Source organism: Mustela erminea, chromosome X, assembly GCF_009829155.1.
Source record: "Mustela erminea isolate mMusErm1 chromosome X, mMusErm1.Pri, whole genome shotgun sequence".
Taxonomy (NCBI): domain Eukaryota; kingdom Metazoa; phylum Chordata; class Mammalia; order Carnivora; family Mustelidae; genus Mustela; species Mustela erminea.
In genome coordinates, this window is record NC_045635.1 from 72,284,266 (window position 1) to 72,304,237 (window position 19,972).

Genomic DNA, 19,972 nt, shown 5'->3' on the forward strand with positions numbered 1-19,972 from the left:
TACTTGAAAGTATGTTTACTTAAGAAACTGTAATAGAGACAGCATAGAGTTTTGCAGCACTGCCTAAAGAAAGATGTCTTCTTCGTTCTCAGATGAAAGGAAAACAATTCTGAGCTACCTAACTCATCAGTTAACATTGCAATTTTTTTCTGAGTTTCAGTCCAATTATGATTTACCTCTCTCTGATCTGGGATCCTGTCCTTTCAACATTATGTATGCTTCATTGGCAGACGTTAAAAAGCAAACACAAACTAGATGTGTAAACATACTGGATTTGCTTTATGTCCAACACAAATAATTGGCTCCAAATGCAGTATTTCTATTATTAATCTGTGCCAAACAATTTGCTGTATTTGTTGAATTGAAGCCTTGGTTTCTCTTCATTTTATGTACATCTTGGTGAGCAGGATCACTGCATGCAATTTGTTCCACACATAGAAAGCAGCACTCAAATCTCTTACATTCAATTTTCCTTTTCCCATTTTTTTTCCATTTTCTACAGTTTGAAGTGCAAAAAGAAAAAAAAATTATGTCAGACCTTACCAGAAGTCTTTTGGTTGCCTAGAAACCTCAGCAGACAAAATTTTGTATTGATAGTTATCACAGTATGGGGTCTGACAATCTGCCTTTCAAGACCAAATGTTCAATCCTCTATATTTCTTTTTTAAAAACTTTTATTTTTCTTCATTTTTTTAATGTAAATTCAATTCAATTAACATACAGTGGATTGGTTTCAGAGGTAGAATTTAGTGATTCATTCTGTTTGTATTTCTATAGGTGCTTAGTCTCCAAAGAGCTGACTTAAACTCACCAACTTCACCAAAGACTGGCATCTAAACCAGAACATCGGGTCATCATGTAAAATGATAGTTATATTTGTCGAAGAGATCAAATTACTCATCTTCTGATCAGCTCATTCTCTTACAGTAGCTTATATAGGAAATCAAAACATAATCAGAAGCTAATTTATTGAGCACAGATACAGAACAAGTGCAGTGAGCTACACGATTTGACTGGTTAATGACATCAATATCTGGCTCTTCTACTTCCTAGCTGTGGGACTTCGGATAAGTTATTTAGCATCTCAGTACTTCAGTTCTCTCTTCTGTAAAATGGGGATAACAAATAATGCTTACTATCTTTGTGGGATTGCTGTTAGGAATGAATAAATGCAAAGTGCTCAGAACAATGCCTGGCACATACTAAGTGCTCAAAAATGTTAACTATTGTTATTTTTATTATTTAATGTACCATCTACACAACAGAAATACCTTGAATTCTCTCCATTGGACCTCTTTGAATTGTCATTTGTGGACTCTTGTACATCTCTTTACCTTAGCACTTCCCAGGTTTTAAATAGCATCTGTGTGTGGATGACACCAAATCTATATCTCCATCATCGATAACTCTTCTGAGTTTCATACTTATATATTCAACAGCCATTTGGGCACCATCACCTAAACTGGTGCTTCCCAATTTTTTTTAATGGTATGACACACATAGAAAACAAATAATTATACAACACATTGGGGTTAATGCATGAGGTAGTGCACATCCTGAGATGTGCAGCTCAGCCTGACCACTGGGGACTCTAGCTGCTCTACAAAAAGCCTAACCATGCTGAAGGCTGAGAAGATCAGTGTTTCCATATCTTGTAAGCTATTTGGATCAGACAAAGCTTCAACCTCAATGTCTTTCCAGGCACCTCACAGGCAATATGTCAAACACAAAGGGATAATTTTTTTTTCCTTAAGGGCAGATTGTCCACCCATGCACCTCATCTACCCAGATATTCAAGGCAGAAACTGGAATATTTTCTAGATTCTTCCTCTTCTTAACCTCCAATATTCGTCATTAAATTTTGCCAATTTTACCTATAAAATCTTTCTGGTCTCTGTAGCCTCTTTTCCATTCACCATGTTTAAACCCTAGTTTAACCCCTTATCTCCACTGCTGTAATAGCCTTCTAAGCTATTGTCCTACCCTGCTCTCCCATCCCTGGTGAAATCTATTCTTTACACAACTGCCATGGTAATCTAAAACACAGGTTTCATATTTTAGAATTGTGGTCCCAAAACTTTTCCTCTGAAATATAATGCAAGAAATAAAACTCTTTACACAAACCCTAAAAGAGAGTAATGGTGGAGGATAATGACAAGGAAATTCTTTGAAGTTTTGTGTTTTATCTTTAACTTGTTCACTAGCAATTTTGAACTCCAAATGATAATATATGTTTATTTTAATACAAAAATAATGTTCTAAATTATATATCAAAAATAAAATGAATGCCTTATAAAAACACACCATATTTGTCCTGTGCCTTGGCATATGTGTTAACTTGTCTTGAAAACTTGAAAACCCTCACTGCAAAAAATTACCAAAGGATAAGATCCAAGCTTCATAACCTGGCCTCTAAGGTCTTCATGATTTAGCCTCTGCTTATCTCTCCTTCTCCCTCTTTTTGTTCCAGTGGAACTGACCTCAGTGCATTTCTATGCCTATATCATACTATTTCTGTACTCTCTACCTACCAAGAAACCTGCCATCTACTCTTATCATCACAACTTCCATTTAATTCCTGGACAGTGCTAACTCCTCCTTTGAGATCTAGTGCACATGTCTGATCTCTCACATCCATCAAGATATCTCCCATGCTATGTCCCAGGCTAGTTTAGGTGCTATTCCTCTGTACTCCTTTAGCGCTGCGGGCTTATATTAACCAAAACACTTAACCCACTGCATTGATATTATCTTTTCTTTTAATTTTACATTTTTTGATTCCTCACTAAAATATAAGCTCTTCAAGAACAGATTCTGTATATATCATTGGCATACAAATATTAGTTTCAGCTTTTTAAAAATGTAACTGAGTTCTGATCATTTTAGGCTTCCATGTGGACCAATTCCCTCTTTGATTGATGAATACTTTCCTTAGAGTTTTAATATCATCAATCATTTTATAACAAAAAACTTTAGAACACAGTTGCATTTCTTTAATCGGTTATGTATTTCATACTGTACCTCTTGGAGAAAAACCCCTGAATATTTGGAGACACCTGCTATAGCCCACAAATATCACCCCCTTTTTGTTATATAGTGATTTTTTTTAAGTCAAAGCCATTTATCAATTATCTGGATAGAAGAGTAAAAAAATAGAAATATCACAAGTAACTGAAATAAATACTAAATAAATACATATCAGATAATAGCAGAGGAGAAAAGTAAAGCTAGAAATTTTTAAAAAATCAAACTAATTCGGTATGTCACTGAATGGGCTCATTGCTTATACACCACACATTATCTATGGGTGGTCGATCTAATTTGAATAAAATTTCAGAAAGAAATACTTCTATCACATATCAAACTGTATGAAGATTTATATACAAAGAGTAGATTATTGTATTTGGCCACCTGTTATACTGCTAAGCATGGATTCATCTAAACCTAATATATAAATAAAGAATGATGGAATCATGCTTATGGATCAGGAAGTCTAGAGCTGTTTCTTTGTAATTTTATTTTTATTTTTTAGTGATTTTATTTATTTTACAGAGAGAGTGAGTGCACGAGTTGGGGGAGGGGCAGAGGGAGAGAAAGAATCTCAAACAGACTCCACACTGAATGCAGAGCCTGGTGAGGAGCTCCATCAAAGACTGTGACGTGAGCTGAAATCAAAAGTAGGACCCTTAACCAACTGAACCACTCAGGTACCTCTCTGTAATTTTAAATTTCTCTCTGAAATATATCTGATATATCTGTTTTATTTCATTCTTTAAATGTTTGACACTTTTGTGCTATAGAATAGAGTAAAATCATAGGATCTCCAGTCTTTTATATCTTTGAAATCTAATGTCAATCAAATGTAATTTATATGAAAGATACTTTGAAAATTAATCTCCACTGTGGTCTATAATGGACTAGTAATCTGTCATTTTTAGGCCATTTAAATCTATAATTTTATCTAGAGGAGCAGTATTTTTTTTTCCTATTTGTAATGGCATATTGCAGATTGCCATTACACTTATTCTCGTGCCCTTACAGGTCATACTTGGGAGAAATGGTCCCAGCTCAGCAGGGCTACTCAACTTTTGAGGTATGTTACAAGCTACATTATTTTTTTTCAAACAATATAATTTAGACTCAGAGAAACTCTGCTGTAATAGAAATTTTCCTGTACCTGAATTTCACATAGTCTGATGTATCTAAATTGAGAACATAATATAGCTGAAGTTTACAAGCTACATTTTCAAAGCTGACTGCATAATATAATTGCTGGCATATTTGTTGAATTCTAAGTACAAATCTATGTACCATGTAAATATGTTCCTGAAACAATAAATTATCTCTGTGAGTTGAAAATGTAGACATTAGGTAAATCTTTTTTTTAAGATTTTATTTATTTATTTGAGGGAGAGTGAGAGAGAGCATAAGAGGGGAGAAGGTCAGAGGGAGAAGCAGACTCCCCATGGAGCAGGGAGTCCAATGTGAGACTCAATCCAAGGACTCTGGGATCATGACCTGAGCCAAAGGCAGGTGCTTAACCAACTGAGCCACCCAGGCGCCCAGGTAAATCATTTTTATTTGTGAAAACATTTAGAGGGTATTTTGAGGACCCTATTTTAGAAGAAATATCATACATTTGCAAGTACTTTTATTGTTTAAAAACATAGTCCATATTTCCCTTATTTCAGATAGACTTTTTCATGTTTTCAAGTGACACAGACTAACATAATGCCTTTCTAAATTTCCACAGAAAATTTGCAACTAATATCCACAGACATTCTGCAGGAGCTCCAGACCATCATTTTCTCCACAGATACTCTGAATTTCCTGTACAGGAGGAGGGGTGGGAAAAGTTGGTGATCTATCACATATTCCACAAATTGGAACTTTTGACCACTCAGTGGCAGCTGCCATTAGCCTCCATATTAATTTAAAATGTTCAGATGAAAGTTACAAACTAACTAATAGTTACTAAGTAACTAAATGGCAATTTTTTCACATAAAACAAGTCTATACACAACTAATTAATTTTTAATTACATCAAAAACTAGTCATGAACTAAGTATTGGCTACCTAAACATAGCCAAAAAATTAAAAAAAAAACCCACAAGTCTAGATTGGGGCACCTGGGTGGCTCATTTGGTTAAGCATCCAACTCCTGATTTCAGCTTAGGTTGTGATCTCAGTGTCATGAGTTTAAGCCCCACATTGGGCTCCATGCTCAGCATGAAATCTGCTTGAGATTCTCTCTCCCTCTCACTTTGCCCCTTCCCACTCATGCTCTCTCTTTATAAAATAAACAAGTAAATATTAAAAAAAAACAATAAACAAAACAAAACAAAAAAAGTCCAAATACTGGTCCTTGCTTAGTTGTTCAACAATGCCATTTGGACCCAAGGTAATTCTATTTTTTTCTGACCCACTATTCATACATGTAGACTTTTGTCTTCATGCTTTTTGTCCTATTGTCATAATATGGCTGCTGAAGCTCCAAGTGTCATGTTAAAATTCAAGAAAGAGAGAGAGAACAAGAGAGAGTCAGTGTCAGCCGACTTCTGCTTGATGTCTCACTACTAGAACCGAATCACATTGTTACTCCTATTTGCAAGTGACTATGGGAAATTTAGGTTTTTGCTTTCTAGTTTCTATAATGGAAAGTATCAAGGGGAAAGAGAGTTAAAAATGGATTAAGGATAGCTAATTAACAAGATGTCTCTCCTTCTTTGGCCTGATATAGTAATATCTGTTGTTACCACTAATGGCAGTGTTATTTGACAATGCTGTTAGTCTACTCAAGTAGACTGGTGGTCACTAGTTTATGCACTGAGAGTAGTCCCCTCACCCAGGGATTCAGGGGAAGTCTAAGGTTACTTGTCTAGAGGGTATTTGAAGTAACAGTCAATACGGTTCCTAGCCAGTGTCTTCCTCTGATCTTACTTAATTGTCTTCAGTTGACTAAATCCTTTTTTTTCAAGTTTTTATTTAAATTCTAGTTAGTTAACATATATAACAAAATTTATTTCAGGTGTAGAGTTTAATTATTCATCACTAACACACAACACCCAGTCCTCATCACAACAAATGCCCTCCTTAATACCTATCACTCATTTAATCCATCCCCCCACCTACCTTCCTCCATCAATCTTGTTTGTTCTATGTAGATAAGAATCATTTTTTGTTTGATTCCCTCTCTCTCTTTTCCCCCCTTGCCTCTATGTTCATGTTTGGTTCCTTAAATTCCACATATGAGTGAAATCACATGATATTTGTCTTTCTCTGACTGACTTATTTTGCTTAACATAGTACACTCTAGATACACCCACATCATAGCAAATGGCAAGATTTTATTCTTTTGATGGCTGAGTAATATTCCATGTGTATATATATTCATTCATAAGTCAATGGACATTTGAGAGTTTCCATGGTTTGGCTACTGTTGATAATGCTGTTAAAGACATCAGGATGGGGGCACCTGTTATAAACATCAAGGCAGAGTCATTACATATCTGCCTTCAGCTTGGGTCATGATCTCAGGGTCATGGGATTGAGTCCTGCATCAGGCTCCCTGCTCAGTGGGAAGCCAGCTTCTCCCTCTCCCACTCCCCCTACTTGTGTTCCTTCTCCTGCTGTGTCTCTCTCTGTCAAATAAATAAATAAAATCTTGGAGCACAACATCAAAAACCTAATGATGCACCAGTTTGAATTTCCACGAACAGTGTAAAACTATTCCCTTATCTCTGCATCCTCAAACTTAGTAAACCTTAGTGGTATCTCCTCTTAGGATCAATTCTCATGTAAATACCATATTTAATCAGTTCTAAGACACACTATTTGGCATATTTTCTCTCTGATAAATCTCTGAAATTAGGATTAACTTCCAACAAATTATATATCTCCAATATTATGCTTTAATTACAACAATTGTGTCTTATAGCTAATGGTGGAGAGGTAGATATTGTGATGTTGTTGTACATGGGAAACCTGGTCATCGCTGTTCGTGATATAAACACATCAGGTGAGTTATACGCATTGTTGGTATTACATGTGTTAATTGACATGTAAAATGTCTTCAAAAAGATTACAGTGCAATTAAGCATCAGAACAAAATGTTATTCTCTAAGCAGAAAAATAAGAAAATGGAACACTAGGGGGGAATATGATGTTAGTGAAACGAATATATATCACTGGAGGAATAAATGTCAACATTAAGACTTGAAGTGTAAGTGTCCATGGGTCAGAAGAAAACCTCAGAGACAACAGTGGATCTCCTCACCTTGTTTCTCTTATTTTATTAATATACTTACTTTCAGCATAACAGTATTCATTATTTTTTAACCACACCCAGTGCTCCATGCAATCCCTGCCCTCTATAATACCCACCACCTGGCAACCCAACCTCCCACCCCCACTCCTGCCACTTCAAACTCCTCAGATTGTTTTTCAGAGTCCATAGTCTCTCATAATTCACCTCCCCTTCCAATTTATCCCAACTCCCTTCTTCTCTCTAACTCCCCATGTCTTCCATGCTATTTCTTATGCTCTACAAATAAGTGAAACAATATGATAATTGATTCTTTCTGCTTGACAGATTTCACTCAACATAATTTCTTCCAGTCCCATCCATGTTGCTACAAAAGTTGGGTATTCATCCTTTCTGATGGAGGCATAATACTTCATAGTGTATATACCACATCTTCCTTATCCATTCATCTGTTGAAGGGCATCATGGTTCTTTCCATAGTTTGGCAACCATGGCCATAGCTGCTATAAACATTCGGGTACAGATGGCCCTTCTTTTCATGACATCTGTACCTTTGGGGTAAATACCCAGTAGTGCAAGTGCAGGGTCATAGGGAAGTTCTATTTTTAATTTCTTGAGGAATCTCCACACTGTTCTCCAAAGAGGCTGCACCAACTTGCATTCCCACCAACAGTGGAAGACGGTTCCCCTTTCTCCACATCCCCTCCAACACATGTTGTTTCCTGTCTTGTTAATTTTGGCCCTTCTAACTGGTGTAAGGTGATATCTCAATGTGGTTTTAATTTGAATCTCCCTGAGGGCTAGTGATGATGAACATTTTTTCATGTGTCTGATAGCCATTTGTATGTCTTCATTGGAGAAGTATCTGTTCATATCTTCTGCCCATTGACATGATTGTCTGTTTTGAGTGTGCTGGGTTTGAGGAGTTCATTATAGATCCTGGATCTCAACCTTTTGTCTGTACTGTCATTTGCAAATATCTTCTCCCATTCAATGGGTTGCCTCTTTGTTTTTTTGACTGTTTCATTTGCTGTGCAGAAGCTTTGATTTTGAAGTCCCAAAAGTTTATTTTCGCTTTTGTTTTGAAGAGACTGTCTTTTTTCCACTGTATATTTTTTCTTGTTCTGTTGAAGATTAATTGACCATAGAATTGAGGATTCATATCTGGGCTCTCTCCTCTGTTCCACTGGTCTATGTGTCTGTTTTTATGCCAGTACCATGTTGTCTTGGTGATCACAGTTTTGTAGTAAAGCTTGAAATCAGGTAACGTGATGCACCCAGCTTTATTTTTGTTTTTCAACATTTTCTTAACTATTTGGGGTCTCTTCTGATTCCATACTAATATTTGGATTATTTGCTCCAGCTCTTTGAAGAATACTGGTGGAATTTTGATCGGAATGGCATTACAAGTATAGATTTCTCTAGGCGGTATAGATATTTTAACAATGTTTATTCTTCCGATCCAAGAGCATGGAATGGCCTTCCATCTTTTTGTGTCTTCTTTAATTTCTTTCATGACTGTTCTGTAGTTTCTTGAATACAAATCCTTTACCTCTTTGGTTAGGTTTATTCCCAGGTATCTTATGGTTCTTGGTGCTATAGTAAATGGAATTGATTCTCTAATTTCCCTTTCTGTATTTTCAATGTTAGTGTATAATAAAGTCACTGATTTCTGCACAGTGACTTTGTATCTGGCCACGTTGCTGAATTGCTGTATGAGTTCTAGTAGTTTGGGGGTGGAGGCTTTCGGGTTTTCCATAAAAAGAATCATGTCATCTGAGAATAGAGAGAGTTTGACTTCTTCATTGCCAATTTGGATACCTTTTATTTCTCTTTGTTGTCTGATTGCTGTTGCTAGGACTTCTAATACTATGTTGAACAAGAGTGGTGAAAGTGGGCATCCTTGTCTTGTTCCTGATCTCAACGGGAAGGCTGCAAGCTTTTTCCCATTGAGGATGATATTTGCTGTGGGTCTTTCATAGATAGATTTGATGAGGTTCAGGAATGTTCCCTCTATCCCTATACTTTGAAGTGTTTTAATCAGAAACGGATGCTGGATTTTGCCAAATGCTTTTTCTGCATCAATTGAGAGGACCATGTGGTTCTTCTCTCTTCTCATATTAATTTGTTGTATCACATTGATTGATTTGCGAATGCCGAACCATCCTTGTAGCCCAGGGATGAACCCCACCTGGTCATGGTGGATAATCTTTTTTAATGTGCTGTTGGATCCTGTTTGCTAGGATCTTGTTGAGAATCTTAGCATCTATATTAATCAGTGATATTGGTCTGAAATCCTCCTTTTTGGTAGGGTCTTCGCCTGGTTTGGGGATCAGGGTAATGCTGGCTTCATAGAAAGAGTCTGGAAGTTTTCCTTCTGCTTCAATTTTTTGAAACAGCTTCAGGAGAATAGATGTTATTTCTTTTTTGAAAGTTTGGTAGAATTCGCCACGGAATCAGTCAGGTCCTGGGCTCTTGTTTTTTGGGAGGTTTTTGATCACTGCTTCAATCGCGTTACTAGATATCGGTCTATTCAGGTTGTCAATTTCTTCCTGGTTCAATTATGGAAGTTTATAGTTTTCCAGGAATGCATCCATTTCATCTAGGTTGCTAAGCTTATTGGCATATAACTGTTGATAATAACTTCTGATGATTGTTTCTACTATCTTGGTGTTCGTTGTGATCTCTCCCTTTTCATTCATAACTTTATGAATTTGGGCTTCTCTCTTTTCTTTTGGATTAGTGTGGCCAATGGTTTATCAATCTTATTGATTCTTTCAAAAAACCGGCTTCTAGTTTCATTGATACGTTCTACTGTATCTCTGGTTTCTACCTCATTGATCTCAGCTCTAATCTTGATGATTTCCCTTCTTATGTGTGGAGTTGGTTTGGTTTGTTGTTGATTCTCCAGTTCTTTAAGGTGTAGAGACAGCTGCTGTGTTCTGGATTTTCAGTTTTTTTGAGGGAGGCTTGGATGGCTATGTATTTCCCCCTTAGGACCACCTTTGCTGTATCCCATAGGTTTTGGACCGAAGTGTCTTCATTCTCATTGGTTTCCATGAATTGTTCCAGTTCTTTCTTGACCTCCTGGTTGGTCCAAGCATTCTTAAGCAAGGTGGTCTTCAGCTTCCAGGTGTTTGAGTTCCTTCTGAACTTTTCCTTGTGATTGAGCTCCAGTTTCAAAGCATTGTGATCTGAGAATATGCAGGGAATAATCTCAGTCTTTTGGTATCGGTTGAGTCCTGATTCGTGACCCAGTATGTGGTCTATTCTGGAGAAGGTTCCATGTGCATGTGAGAAGAATGAGTATTGTGTTGTTTTAGGGTGGAGTGTTCTGTATATATCTATGAGGTCCATCTGGTCCAATGTGTCATTCAATGCTCTTGTTTCTATATTGATTTTCTGCTTCGATGATCTGTCTATTTCTTAGAGAGGCATGTTAAGATCTCCTACTATTAGTGTATTTATATCAATATGACTCTTTATCTTGATTAACAATTTTCTTAGGTAATTGGCTGCTCCCATATTGGGAGCATCAAAATTTACAATTGTTAGATCATCTAGGTGGATAGTCCCTTTAAGGATTATGTAGTGTCCTTCTGTATCTCTGACTACAGTCTTTAGTTTAAAATCTAATTTACCTGATATGAGAATCGCTACCCCAGCCTTCTTTTGAGGCCCATTGGCATGAAAGATGTTTCTCCATCCCTTCACTTTTAGTCTGGGTGTATTGTTAGGTTCAAAATGGGTCTCTTGTAGACAACATATGGTTGGGTTCTGTCGTTTTATCCAAGCTGCAACCCTGTGCCGTTTTATGGGCACATTTAGGCCATTCACATTGAGAGTGATTATTGATAGATACGTTTTTGTTGACATCGAGTTATCTTTGAAGTCCTTCTTTCTGTAGATTGTCTCTATATTTCTGTTGAGTGCTATTCTTAGGATTTTTTCTCTTTTATAGAACCCCTCTAAATATTTCCTGCAGTGTCAGCTTGGTGGTTGCATAATCTTTTAAGCCTTGTCGGTCTTGGAAACTCTTTCTCTCTCCATCCATTTTGAATGTCATTCTAGCTGGATAAAGTATTCTTGCCTGCCTGTTCTTCTCATTTAGTGCCCTGAATATATCTTGCCAGCCCTTTCTGGCTTGCCAGGTCTCTGTGGATAGGACTGACGTTATTCTGATGGGCTTTCCTCTGTAAGTAAGGAGCCTCTTTGCCCTAGCGGCTTTCAAGAAATTATACCTACAATTATAATTCCTCAATTTGACTATCAGGTGTTGTGATGATTTTTGGGAATATATAATCTTGGGTGGAGATCTTTCGGCCTCTAGTACATGAATGCTGGTTCCATTCACGAGATTGGGAAAATTTTCATGAAGGACTTGTTCCACTATATCTTCTAGACTTCTTTCGTTCTCCTCCCCTTCAGGGATTCCAATAATTCTGACGTTGGAACGTTTCATGGCATAATTTATTTGCCTGATTCTGTTTTCGTGATTTCTAAGCTGTTTGTTCCAGGCTTCCTCCTGATCCTTTCTCTCTATCTGTTTGTCCTTCAGATCACTAATTCTATCTTCTGTCTCAGTTACCCTAGCTTTGAGAGAATTTAGATTAGATTGGAACTCATTGAGAGCATTGTGAACCTCCTCCCTGGTAGCTTTAAGCTCCACCCTAACATTGTGAACATCATCTCTCATTGCTTTCAGCTCGGCCCTAATCAATTCCTTTTGGTCATCCATGGCTTTCTCAAACCTAGCTATTGCCTGGATAATTGTTAGCCTGAATTCTCTTTCCGACATATTGTCTATGTTGATAGCCATTAGCTCTGTTGCAGAAGGTCCATCCTCTGTATTTTTCTTCTGTTGGGCATTCCTCCTCCTACTCATTTTGGTGGGAGATGACTGAACAGATGTAGCTGGATGTATCAACCATGGTGCAGTCAAGGTGCACCCTGGAACACTTCTGAGCAATCAGGGTTCCCCACCCAAATGAGAGACAAAGAAAAGAAAAAGAAGAAAAAAGAAAATAAATTAAAAAAAGGAGAGAGAGAGAGAGAGAGAGACAGGAAAGAAAGGGAAGATGAAAAAGAAGGTTCAGCCCAAATGGGCCCCAAGGTAAGATTTATGAATTAGACAAACAAAAACAGACAAACAAAAAGACTGATACAAGTATATGACAAGAGAAAAAAATATATATATATGCAAATAAAGAAAGAACCTCTTCAAAAAGAATCCCAAGTGTAAGATTTATATGCTATCAGGACAAACACAAAAACACAGAAACACTGGTGGAAGAAAAAGATGGGAGAGTGGTTATAAATTCTCAGTGTGGGTGAGGAATGTTGTTTTGATTCTTCCTGGATGTATCTTGATATCTTTGTTAAAGGACTCAACTTTCCTAAGATAAAGGGGGATTAAAAAGTGGTTTACCTATAGGGGTAATATTGATTGGGGAAAGGGGATTACTTTGATGTTTAACTCTATATGAATATTAGAAGATAAAAATAAAAAGGAATATTTATTCTTCTCCTACCCACTTAAGCCCCATGTTGCATCACCACTTCCTCATATCAGGGAGATTATATGATAGTTGTCTTTCTCTGCTTGACTTATTTCGCTAAGCATGATATGCTCTAGTTCCATCCATGTTGTCGCAAATGGCAAGATTTCATTTCTTTTGATGGCTGCATAGTATTCCATTGTGTATATATACCACATCTTGTTGTTGTTTTTAAACGATTCATCATCAATGCTTTTAATTATATGAAGAATGGTTTTGTGTGAAGATACATGGACATCAATAATTCTGAGTCAGCTGGGGTAAAAAAAAAAGAATGGCAGAGGACTGAGGGACCTATTTCAACCAGTCCCCTAAATTAAGCTGGGTATCTACCAAACCATTCAGAACACCAGTGAAATCAGCCTGAGATGGAAGAAGATATATCTGGATCTCTACAAACAAAACATCACCAGCAGCTGGCCTCAAGGTATAAAGTGGGGAGCCGTGATTCTGCAGGTAGATATCAGAAGATAAAAAGAAGGGGAAGGGAGCCTCCACAAACCTGAGCCAGGAGGGTGAGATAACACCTGAATTCAAAAGCCTCCCATGCTGGGGACTGGGCACATTCACAGACTGGTAACAGCAGTTGAAGGACTTTAGGACAGCCCCCAGACAGATACCTGGAGCAACGTGTGCATCTTTTCAAACCAGGGGTGGCTTATGTTTTTAGAAACACAAAGGGCAGAGATGTGCTCAGCCCTGGGAGTGACATCTGGGAGTGTTGCTGTGGGATGCACAACCCAGGAGACTGCGGTTTTTAGCAACACAGAAATGGAGACAGTGTGGCCTGGAGAGCACATTGAAGAGCAGACTGCAATCTCTCTGTTCTGAGACAGAGGTTTGGATAAAGTCACTTCTGCTCTAACTCTCAGAAGAGACACCGAAAGCCATCATTGAAATCCTACAGAAAACAAAAGTGCCCCCAAAACAGTTTTCACTGAGTCCATAGCACCTCCCAAGAGGGCAGGGCAACTCTGCCCAAACAGGGTTGCCTGAATAACAGCATGACAGACCCCTCCTGTCGAAAACAGGCTGGAAGAACAAGAGGACACCAACCCTAAGGTCCCTATAAACAGGTGCATCTTGCTTAGGTCACGGTTAATACTTTGGACTCCATACATTCCCTCAACCACCTCTCAACAGAATGACTAAGAGGAGGAACCCCCAACAAAGAAAAGAATCAGAGACTGTGACCTCTGGCACAGACCTCTTGGATATAACCAAGACTTCAGAGTAACAATTGTGAAATCGGTATCTAGTCTTAAGAAAAATATTAACAACAATATAGAATCTCTAAGGGCAGAAATGGGCCAAACTTAAAAATGTTATGGATGAAATGCAGTCTAAACTAGATATTCTGAATGCTAGCATAAACAAGGCAGAAGAATGAATTAGTGGCTAGAAGATAAGATGATAGAAAAGAAGGAAACATGAGGAGACATTGGAAAATCAGATTAAAGTGAAGGGATCAAACAGAGATTAGCGACTTAGTGAAGCATTCCAATATCAGAATTATTAAGATCCCTGAAGGGGTGGAGAGAGAGAGAGGTCTAAAAGATATATTTGAGTAAATCATAGCTGAGAACTTCCCTAATCTGGGGAAGGAAACAAACATTCATGTCCATGAGACAGCGAGGACCCCTCCCCAGATCAATGGGAACAGACCATCACCACAACATATACTAGTAAAATTTGCAAATCTCAGATCCAAGGAAACAATCTTGAAAGCAGTGAGGGGGAACAGATTTCTTAAATACAGAAGGAGGAATATCAGAATAATGCCATACCTGTCCACAGAGACCTAACAAGCCAGAAAGGGCTGGAAGGACATATTCAGGGTACTAAATGAGAAGAACATGCAGCCAAGGATAATTTATCCAGCAAGGTTGTCATTCAGAATGGATGGAGAGACAAGGAGTTTCCAAGACCAGCAGAAACTGAAAGAATATTAGAACACTAAGCTTACCTTGCAATAAATAATAAGGAGGGGTTCTATAAAAGTAGAAAGACCCCAAGAGTGATACAGAACAGAAGTTTATGGAGACAATCTATAGAAACAAGGACTTCACAGCAACATGATGACAATAAAATCTTACCTTTCAATAATCACTCTCAACATGAATGGCATAAATGCTCCCATAAAGCAGCACAAGGTTGAAGATTGGATAAAAAGACAGGACCCAACCATACGTCATCTACAAGACTCATTTTGAACTTAAGGATACATCCAGACTGAAAGTGAAGGGATGGAGAACCATCTTCCATGCCAACGGACCTCCAAAGGAAGCTGGGGAGACAATTCTCATATCAGACAAATTAGATTTTAAGCTAAAAACTATATCCAGAGATACAGAAAGACACTATATCATTCCTAACGGGTCTATCCAACACGAGGATCTAATAACTGTAAATATCTATGCCCCCAACATGGGAGCAGACAACTACATAAGCCAACTGTTAACCAAAAAAATTTTTTAAATGATAATAATATATTAATAGCAGGAGACCTCAACACTCCACTCTCAGCAATAGACAGATCATCTAAGGAGAAAATCAACAAAGAAACAAGAGCTTTGCATGATACACTCAACCAGATAGACGTCATAGATACATACAGAATATTCCACCCTAAAACAACAGAATACTCATTCTTCTCAAATGCACATGGGACTTTTTCCAGAATAGACTACATACTGGGTCACAAATCAGGTTTCAACTGATACCAAAATATTTAGATTATTCCCTGCATATTCTCAGACCACAATGTTTTGAAACTGGAACTCATTAAAAAAAAAAAAAAAAGGAAGAAATTCAAATACTTTAAAGCTAAAAATCATCTTACTTAATAATGTTGGGGTCAACTAGGAAATCAAAGAAGAACTTAAAACAGTTCATAGAAACCAATGAGAATGAAAACACATTGTTTCAAAACCTATGGAATACTGCAAAGGTGGTCCTTTTTAAAAAATATTTTATTTATTTATTTGACAGACAGAGATCACAAGTAGGCAGAGAGGCAAGCAGAGAGAAAGGGGGAAGCAGGCTCCCTGCTGAGCAGAGAGCCCGATGTGGGGCTCAATCCCAGGACCCTGAGACCACGACCTGAGCCAAAGACAGAGACTTTAACCCACTGAGTCACCCAGGCGACCCTGCAAATGTGGTCCTAAGGGGGAAATACATAGCCATCCAAGCCTCACTCAAAGAAAAGAAAAGAAAGAAAGAAAGAAAGAAAGATTCTGAATATACAAACTGACTTTACACCTTAAAGAACTGGAGAAAGAACAACAAATAATGCCTAAGCCAAGCAGAAGAAAAATTAAGATTAGAAGAGATATCAGTAAATCTAATTAAGATTGGAAGAGAGGTCAATGAATTAGAAACCAGTGGGGCATCTGGATGTCTCAATTGGTTAAGTGCCTGCTTTTTTTTTTTTATTGAGATTATTATTTTTTTTTAGTTTTTATTTTTTTATTTTTTATAAACATATATTTTTATCCCCAGGGGTACAGTAAGTGCCTGCTTTCTGTTCAGGCCATGATCCTGGGTTCCTGGGATTGAGCCCTGCATCAGGCTCTCTGATCAACATGGAATCCTGTGTTTCCCTCTGCCTCTGCCTGCCTTTCTGCCTACTTGTCTCACTTTCCCTCTGTCTCATAAATAAGTAAAAATTTTAAAGGAAGTAAGGAAGGAAGAAAGAGAAGGAAAGAAAGAAAGAAGAAGAGAAACCAGAAATACAATAGAGAAGATCAATAAAAGTAGAAGCTGGTTCTTTGAAAGAATTAATAAGATCAACAAACCACTGGCCAGAATTATCCAGAAGAAAAGAGGAAGGACCCAAATTAATAAAATTATAAATGATAGGGGAGAGATCATGACTGACACTAAGGAAATAGAGTCATCAGAAATTATCAACAACTATATGGCAATAAGTTTAGCAACCTAGAAGAAATTGATGCATTCCTGGAAAACTTTAAACTACCAGGACTGAAACAAGAAGAAATTGATAACATGAATAGACAAATTGATAACATGAATAGACAAAAACCTCCCAAAAAACAAGTGGCCAGGCCTGATGGATTCTCAGAAGAATTCTACCATTTAAAGAAGAAGTAACACCTATCCTCCTAAAGTTGTTTCAAAAAATAGAAACAGAAAGAAAACTTCTGGACTCCTTCTATGAGGCCAACATTACCTTGATTCCAAAACCAGGCAAAGACCCCACCAAAAAAGAGAATTTCAGACCAATGTCCTCAAGAAGATCCTAGCTAATAGGATTCAACAGTACATTAAAAGGATTATCCATCACAATCAGGTGGGATTAATTCCTGGAATGCAAGGATCGTTCAAAATTCACAAATCAATCAGTATGATAGAACATATTAATAAGAAACAAGAACCATAAGGTCCTCTCAATTGAGGCAGAAAAAGCATTTGACAAAATACAGCATCCTTTCATGATTAAAACTCTTTGGAGTGTGGGAATAGAGGGGATATTCCTCAATTTCATAAAAACCATAAAAATATCATTCTCAATGGGGAAAAGCTGAGATCCTTTCCCTTAAGATCAGGAACATGACAAGGATGCCCACTCTCACCACTATTGTTCAACATAGTACCAGAAGTCCTAGCAAGAAAAAGTCAAACTCTCTTCACAGGTGACATGATTCTTTAGGTGGAAAACCAAAAGTCTCAATCCCCAAATTACTAGAACTCATACAACAATTCAGTAACGTGGCAGCATACAAAAATCAATACACAGAAATCAGTTGCTTTCCTTTATACTAACAATGTAACTCTAGAAAGATCAATTAGGGCATATATTCCATCTACAATAGCACCAAAAACCATAAGATACCTTGGAACAAACCTAACCAAAGAGGTAAAGGATATATACTCAAGGCACTACGGAACACTCATGAAAGAAATTGTAGAAGACAAAAAAATGGAAAAACATTCCATGCTCATGGATCAGAAAAATAAACATTGTTAAAATGTCTATGCTCTCCAGAGTAATGTATACTTTCAATGCCATCCCAATCAAAATACCAATGACATTTTTCAAAGTGCAGGAACAATCTTAAAATTTACATGGAAACAGAAAAGACACTGAGTCCCCAAGGGAATGTTGAAAAAGGAATACAAAGCTGAGGGCATCACATTGCCTGATTTCGAGCTATATTACAAAGCTGTGAACACCAAGACAGCATGGTACTGGCACAAAAACAGACACATAGATCAATGGAACAGAATAAAGAGCCCAGATATGGACCCTCAACTCTATGGTCAACTGATCTTTGACAAAGCAGGAAAATATAATCCAATGGAAAAAGAAAGTCTCTTCAATAAATTGTGCTGGGAAAATTGGACAGCTATGTACAGAAGATCAAACTCGACCTTCTCTTATGCCATACACAAAGATAAACTCGAAATGGATGAGAGATCTCAATGTGAGACAGAAATCCAACAAAATCCTAGAAGAGGACATAGGCAGTAACTCTTCAACATCAGCCACAACAACTTTTTTCAAGACACATCTTCAAAGGCAAGGGAAACAAGTGAAAATGAACTTTTGGGACTTCATCAAGATAAACAGCTCCTGAACAGCAAAGGAAACAGCCAACAAAACAAAGTGACTAACATAACACAATAAATAAATAGATAATAGGTAGATAGATAGATAGATAGATAGATAAACAAGTAAATAAATAACAAAACAAACAAAAAACAAAGAGGCAACCCATGGATTGGGAGAAGAAATTTGCAAATTACACTACAGATAAATGGATGTAAGATCTATAAAGAACTATAAGATCTATAAGATCTATGAAGAACTTCTCAAGCACAACAACCAGAAAACAAATAATCCAGTCAAAAATGGTCAGAAGACATGAACATACATGTCTCTGAAGAAGACATATGAATGGAAGAGAGAGATGAAAAAATGTTCAACATCATTAGTCATCAGGGATAGTCAAATCAAAACCACATTGAGATATCACCTTATAACACTTAGAATGGGAAAAAAGTTGACAAGGCAGGAAACAATATATGTCAGAGAGGATGTGGAGAAAGGGGAACCCTCTAACACTGTTGGTGGGAATGCAAGTTGGTACAACCACCTTGGAAAACAGTGTGGATCTTCTGCAAAAAGTTAAAAATAGAGGTACCCTATGACCCCGGCAATTCCATGACTGGGCATTTACCTCAAAGGGTAATCCCACCCTAGCACAGGGGTTTGGGACCTGGTTTAAGCAAGCTTGTCAGCCAGTGTCACCATGGCAGTGTTTCCTAGAGATTGCTCTGTGTTTATGCTGAGGGGCAAAAGAGAGAGATGGCCCTGGCCAGCTCCTTTGTCCCCGATAGGTATCTCTGTGAATGTTGACTCTCAAGGACATGCTCCAAGGGGAATGAATAATCTCTTCTCTGTGTCTCCCAGATGTTCTTTAAATTGCTGTCACCATCATCTTCCCCCTGCATTGTTTGCCTGTCTTCTCTCGAGGAACAGGACAGTGCCCTCAGGGTTCTATCCCAGCTGAGCCTGCTGATGTTGAAAACTGAAGGATTTAAGGCTCATTGCAAGAACACATGAAAATCAGTCCCCTCCCCATTTTCACAGTGAATGGCTTGGGAAAATGTTCTCCTTTTGCATTCTCTTGTGTTCTCTTCTGTCTCACCCTTCTCCACAACCATGGCTCCCTCCCACACACAACATCTGTGATCCATTTCTTCCCTAAACCATATCTCCACACATCCTACCTTCTTCAACGTGTCTTCTTCCTCCCTTTAGTTGTGAAGTTTGTTATTTCAGTCCTCTGGTTTATTTCTGGGCCATTTAGAATGATTTTTTTGTGTTAATGGGAGATATGTACCTAAGGTCTTATTTACTCTGCTAATAGGTTCTATCAGGTTCCTCAAATCTATCTCTCTGTATTGAAAAAGACCCTACTGAAGTTGTATAATTTTTTTAATGCCCCATAGTATACCAGGGATTCCCATCAAGTGAATACAGAGCAACAATCATAATTCGTCCAGGAAAAATGTTAAAGGAAGTAGGAGTGCTGATCTTACTTCTGCTACTTCAAACCAGAGTGATGCGTGCACTGATCTTGCCCTCACTGCACCCCCCCCCCAAAAAAAGTAGTAAACAGAT